This window comes from Equus caballus, chromosome 9 (assembly GCF_041296265.1).
Source record: "Equus caballus isolate H_3958 breed thoroughbred chromosome 9, TB-T2T, whole genome shotgun sequence".
NCBI classification, from domain to species: Eukaryota; Metazoa; Chordata; class Mammalia; order Perissodactyla; family Equidae; genus Equus; species Equus caballus.
Window position 1 is genome coordinate 69,469,547 of NC_091692.1, and position 7,320 is coordinate 69,476,866.

Here is a 7,320-nt window from a genome sequence, read left to right on the forward strand (position 1 = left end):
ATTTACCTCATCAAGTAATATTGAGTCTGAAAAACTCAATCTGAAAATATTAAGTGTTATGAAATAATGTACACAACTCTTGGATTTGAGCTCCGACTCTTTAAATTCCCAGAAGACTTTGAGAAAATCATCTATCCACTTAACATTTTCCCTCACACATAAAATGGGAATGTTTACCTACCAGATTTCTTATGAGGCTAAAATGAGAAAATTTAAGTAGAGTGGTTTACATACTTAAAGGTATGATTTTGCTATATGGTATTTACTTCATGGATAGCTTCCAATTTCATCTTGTCTGTTACCATTTGTTAATGTCTCTTTTTATTTGCATCTGTGGAAAACTTTTCCACAACTTACTTTATTCCTCATAGCTAGGTTTGTCTCTCTCTCTCTTTCTCTATTTTATTAAACTGTTTGTCTCTTTGTCCCAGATGACTACCAAGAATATTTCATGCCTTTTTTGCAGCTTGAATTACACTTTGCTCTAATTTCTTTTTGTTTTCTTTTCTATGAAATCCCTAATTCTACTCTGTTGATCTCCTTTCCCTTAATTAGTTTGTGAAATTAGCATACTATGGGTACTTTTAGCTCTTAACCTGATTGATCCAAAGATAAAAGATGCCTGGAACTTCTATCGGTTATCTAATTTCCTAGATTATATTCTTACAGGCAGTATTTTACCACATCCTTTTATTTGCAGAATTGCTTATTATTTGAACAATGTTCCTGTTATCTATTTATATATGATGTCCGTTGATGCTGTGAGTTTTAAAACATAGTCTTTAAGTGAGATGTGACTGTGTTTGTTCAACTTCTCTTTACAAGGTGTCAGTAAAATTCTGAAATGGATGAGTTTTCTTTCTTGTTTAAATATCACTTTGGTATCTGCTGTTTTCCATTTTTCATGTTTCTGTGAACGACAAGTCAGCGTTTCTAATTTTCAAGTGAAAATAGGAGACAGACTGAGTAGGTAAGCTGCGAATTGAAAGAGGCTAGGCTTCATTTGATTGGAGTGACAATTTGCAGTTCATTCAAGGGGGAGTGCTGCATAAAGAAAGAGACTTTGCAGACAGTTTCTCACTAAAAATAGCTTGGCACAGGCTGCTAATTGGAATAAAGGAAGTCTAAGGGTGGTGATATAATATCTTATAGGATGGTTGAAATGGTACACAGAGCTAAGAGTAAAATGGCTCTGAGAGAACTAAAAAAGAAAGAAAATTGCATTGTTCTTTAAGTATGGATCAGAATCTACACATAGCAGGTGTGATTAGCTATTTATGGGAATCAACAAGACTGTACATTTTCAACTGAAGAGTCTAGTAACACTGGGAAATCAAATTCCGAAGACCTGTGTATAATCTCAGAGAAGCGGAACTCAAGTGTGATTGTGGCTTAGCTGCAGTAATCATTTGATTATGCCTGTGAAAGACTGTCAGGATTGTTAGACATGGTCAGAAAAGGGAAGCCCTGGAACCAAAGGCACTCTGCTTGTCCGGCACAGATTTAGCTGATGCCAGTATGTCCCTGGAGTGGTGTCCTCTATTTTGGGTAGGGCACGTTAGTCAGGCTTTTCCATGGCTTAAAGGAGACAAATGTTGAGATTATTTACCAACCTATTGTAACCAAACTCAGTGGGTTCATCTTTTTGTGAGTGCTGAGCCGAAAACTACCCCCAAGGCAGAAGTAGGTGAAGAAAACGTTTATTGCTTGCACAAGCAATGTAGAACACCACCGATACCTCCCCAAGCGATATCTCTCTGAGCTGGGTGTTGGTGGAGACTTGATACACAAGAGAACAGAAAATAATACATTTATTTGTAACAACTGTGTAACAACTCTTCTCATTCCGGATGCATGTATAGCAGGTAAATGTGTTACTACATACTTGGACCCTCCCAGAGGAGGAGAATTTAAGATACTAATGAGTTTAAGATAACGTTAGGATGCTCCAGCTGGAGCATTTTGCAGGGATCTTGCTGCAAAGGTGTGAGTTTCTCTGCAAGATAGCAACATCTGCAAAATGGGAACGTCAAATTCTGCAAAACAGAACACATAGTTTTTTCCTGTCCGAAAAACTTTTGACAGGCCACGTCAGTTGTTGATCGGATCCTCAGTAACCCTTTCTTTGCCTGGTTGCCTCGTCACACCATGCTCTGATCTAGCATCATCAAGACACATTCTGATGAAAAACTTACTTTTTCAGGTAAAGGAAAAGGCATCCTGAATATGATACTGGAGTAAACTGTTAACTCAAAAAGAATATCTTCCATTGGAAATTAATTAATTGACTTTACGAGTCAGTAAACCTGAATTACTACTCTGAGTCTAATTTCTGGTCTTGTGGAAGTGGGAACTAATGATCTAAGCAGCAGTTCTCAAAGTATAGTCAGCTGACCACTGGGGGCTCTGAGATTCTTTCTTACACGTCCATAAGGTCAAAATTAGTTTCACAATAACATTGTGATATTACTTGCTCTTTTTACTATATTGATGTTTGCACTGAGGTACAAAAGGGAAAGTGGCTAAAATGCCTGGTATCCTGGTAAGAATCAGGGCAGTTCTGCACTGTATTCTGCACTTGTGAAAAATAAAGTTTTATCCAAGAATCTTCTGGGTGAAGCAGTAAAATTTATTAACCTTATTAAATCTTTGAGTGACAAAATGGCAAGTATGCATTAAGCAGAGTTGCAGCACGTTGAAATACAGGGGTTGTCTTGAGGAAAAACACTTCTGCAATTGTTTGATTTGCATCTTGAACTAGCTGCTTTTTTCATAAAACACGGTTTTTACTTAAAAGGACTGAGAGGTGAATGTGGTTATTCAAACTTGGATATTTTGCGATATATTTTTGAAAATGAGCAAAGTGAGTCCATTATTTCAAGGAAAACAGCTGACAGCATTTGATCAATGCCAATGAGAAAATCTGAGCTTTGGAATGAAAATTAAAATCTTGGATAACTTGTATCATCCAGACTTTCCTAATGAGATCAGTAATGATATTAATGCACAAGATTTAAAAACATTTTTTTGGTAGTAAGATGTGTCAACTTGTGGAAGATATGTAAAGTTCAATGAAACAATATTTTGCAAATAACTAGTGATGTTACAAAATCAGGCATGGGTAAAAGATCCATTCAAAATGGGAGATATATCATTGAATTTTAATGTAACAGAGTATAAAAAGTTATTGATATGGTTTCAGATTTTACACTACCACTAATCTTTTAAGAAACTTTGCTTATCAAGTTCTAGTTTAGTATCAAAGAAGAACATTCAAAATTATCTGAAAAGACTACTAAAATGCTGCTCCCCTTTCTCCCTACATATCGATGTGAAGGCAGGTTTTCTGAATATTCTTTAACCAAAACAATTTATCAAAATAGATTGTATGAAGAAGCATATGTAGGATCTTCTCTTAAGCCAGGCATTAAAGAGACTCACAGAAACATAAAATAATGCGACTCTACTTGCTATTCTTTTTTGTTTTGGAAAATAGTTAATTTTCAGAGAAAGATGTTATTTATTTTAACAGGTAATGGATGTCATAAAAATTTTCTCAGTTTTAAGTTCTAATATGGTAAATTACCAATAGCTGTAACCTACAGAAAAAAAAAAAAAAAACTTTTCGAGATACTCAGTACTTTCTAAGATTGTAAAGGAGCCCAGAGACCAGAGTTTAAGTCCTTCAACTCTAAGCCATTCTCTCAAATGTGTTTTCACAGAGGCCAAGCAGAGAATGGAAAAGAGTAGCAGGCAGGATGCAAGCCATAAGGAATAGTAGAGACTGAGGCAAATGAGAGAGCACAGATTTAGTATAAAAGAAGAAACTGCCGTCTAGCCCCTGATGGTTTTTGTCCTGTGAGAATGCAGATCCATTGCTACCAGATCTGTTGCTTTGTCTAAAGAAGTGGAAAATCCAGAATATTATGTGAAATATCCCACTTTTTCAATGTTGGCAACTAATTTGATCAAAAACATGAGAAATGAAAATACCGTGCAGGTCAAATAAAACACCCATGGAGGCAGTTTTGGACTATGAGCTATTCATTTGCAAACAGTTCTATAGGATCAACATGGGTGGTGGTGAATTCACTGAGGTGACACTTCTTGGTGAGACTGTTGACAGTGAGGCTTCCGTGATGACTGCGTCCTCTACCTCACTGTCTCAATCAAACCTCAAGAGATTGCTTCTAGAAGCACATTATCTGTGGGGCATATTTGCGCCTTAAGACAAAAGTAGAGGAGCATCATTTATTTGTCAAGAGTGAATCATTTCCCCAACCAGGCACTAAGAATTCCACCACATGGGTCAGTATAACGAACCTTCAGCTCTACCTTGCCCAAAGGCGATATGTCACACTGTCAAACTTCTCTTGCTTTACTTGTGGTATTTCAAACAATTCATACTTGGTGTAACAGATTACGTCTCTGGAGAACTATAGAGTACACGACAGGCTGTGACCCTACCAGTTGTCTTACTTATAAACTAAGGAGTCATTTTGGACCATAAAATGGATCTCAAAATGAGAATAAGAAAAGTAAGTCACCAAAATATAAATTATCTCTATAGCAAAATTTAGTAGACTAGCAATGATGTAATATATAAATCTTACTAAAATCCAGCTTTTGATTTTATATCAAAAATATAAAATATCACTTTTTCTCTTCTATTTCTTGACTGAATCCTTATTTCTGTCCATCCACCATTTGAGCAAAGGAAACCAATGATATAAATTATATTTGTACAGGGCTATATAGTTTACATTAGAAACTGTTAAAAATGGGGCAGGCCCCAGGGCTGAGTGGTTAAGTTCACCGTGCTCCACTGTGGCGGCCCAGGGTTTCGCTGGTTTGGATCCTGGGCGCGGACATGGCACTGCTCATTAGGCCACGTTGAGGCGGCATCCCACATACCACAACTGGAAGGACCCACAACTAAAATATACAAATATGTACTTGGGGGATTTGGAGAGGAAAAGCAGAGAAAAGAAAAAAGAAATTTTGAAAATGATTATACATACTCTTTCTAATCAATTTTATCTTGAGAGACAATTCACCAAACTGGTTGCTATGGTCTGAATGTTTGTGTTCCTGCCAAATTCATATGTTGAAATCCTAGCCCTCAGAGATAATAGTAACAGGAAGTGAGGCCATTGGAAGGTGCTTAGAACCCTCATGGATGGGATCAGTGCCTTATAAAAGAGGCTCCAGAGAGATCTCTAGACCCTTGTATCATGTGAGGACACAATGAGAGGGTGCTGGTTATGACCAGGAAGAGGACATGACCACGCTGATGCCTTGATCTTGGACTTCCTAGCCTCCAGAACTATGAGAAATAAATTTCTTTGTTTATATACTACCCAATCTACGGTATTCTGTTATATCAACCTGAACAGACTAAGGCACTGGTTAGTGATAAAATGCCATGATAGCACCAGCAGAAAACCACCATGCCTATCCAGACATGTAAGACATACTAATGGATGGAGAGAAGATGATAAGATATCCTTCTCTTTTTATTTTCCTGTTTTTCCCATCATGTGCATTATAGGATGATGTGGTAAATGTTTTCTGTTTGGAAAGTACCCATCTTCTTAGAAAACCAAAGCAGGATTAGAACAGGACAGAAGATAAAGGGAGCATGGAATGACTATTTAGGATTGGCTTTGCTTTGCTTTAGATGTTGGTGGAGAATGCTACAGGCTGTGAACTGGGTTCTACAGTTTTTGTCTCATTCAACACAATCCGCCAAGGAAGGAGACATAGTGGAACACAGAGCAGCGACTCCAGGAGGAATGGGTGTTGTGCAGTATCGTGCAGACCACCAGGCATCTCTCACCAGTGAGTTCATTGCTTACTTTCCAGAACCAGGAGATTTCAAGTAAGAATTCAAATTTTCACTTCCCTTGAAAGAAATGTATGGTCTAGCAATCCTGGGAAGTAAGCGCCCATGGGAAGTCACCGATGGTGCTCGATAGCGGCTGCCCCGTGTATTTAGACACTCTCTCTAGTTACCCACAGTCCCCACTTGGCCCGCATCTCTCAACTTATTATACACCTAGTCCTTGTAAACATTTAAGTGTGTAAATCCTGTTTGGGAATTTTTGTGTCCAAACTCTTAATTATGAAAACAACATTTAATATTAAATAATTTCACAAACTCCCATGTGATGCTAGTTGCACTCTCAGTTATTCAGGTTACAGAAAATTCAAGGAGGGGGTACAGCTTGCAGGACTATTTTAGTGCTTCCATGGTCTTCATTCGTAGAACCAGTATTTACTGGGTACCTGCTACATTCCAGACACTAGTCTAAGAACTGGGAAATGTGACAAAACTGACAAAATTCCTGCTCTTTAGGAGCTTTCGCTCTCGTGGTAGAATGCAGATCATTAGCAAGATAAATGAATAAAATATATTATGACAAATTACAGTAAGTGCCAAAGAGAATAATAAAGCAAGGAGTGTGGGTAACGAGTGCTGAGATGTTTGAGTAGGGGAGGGGGGTGGGGAGAGCTACATTTTCAGACAGTGAAGACAGAGAAAGCTTCACTGAGAAAGAGACCCTTGAATGAAGGTCAGGAGAGTGTTTCAGACTCAGAACATACCATACACAAAGACCATAAGGTAGAACAAGCCTGGTGGACTCAAGAAACATACACAAGATGAAATGCTCTAGGGAAGATTTAAAAAGGAAGTTTCGGGACTCCAGCGGGAAATCAACTAACTAAGGTGATAAGTTTATCTTCAGGCCTTGGAAGTCATGAGAGCAAAGTCTTTTTAGTTTGGGAGAGGATGGAAATGCCAGAGTTAAAAAAAAAAGTGTTACAGAGTGTAGAAGAAGGAGAAGTCACCTCTTTAATTAGTGGGAGGGAGTAGGAAATAAGATTGATATTTTGGAACCATTATTTGCATGTAAATTACTTTTCTTCATCAAAACACGAGACTAATTTGTCATGATATAGGGAGATGAGGTTACCACTTCCTCTAAAGCAAGTACAGCAAAGTGGCCATAATTATAATATTAATTTTCAGACTTGCAGAGAATAAAGCAGCATTTAGTTATTTTCCCATCTTTATTTCTGTTCTCTAATGGAGTTTCTTTCCCCTTCTCAATTTCTCCTCTAAATCTCTCACCTATAAAGGAAATAATGAGAGAAGTCTTTGTTAAAGAAACAAACGTGACATTACGAAAATGTGTTAGGTAAGGGCATATTCCGTAAAAAAGAAGTAGAATTATTTTTATATTCTTTTTTCATTTGACCAGGGCCTTTTCATTTTAAGAGGTATGTTCAAATACCCTCTGGTCATATCTATTAATA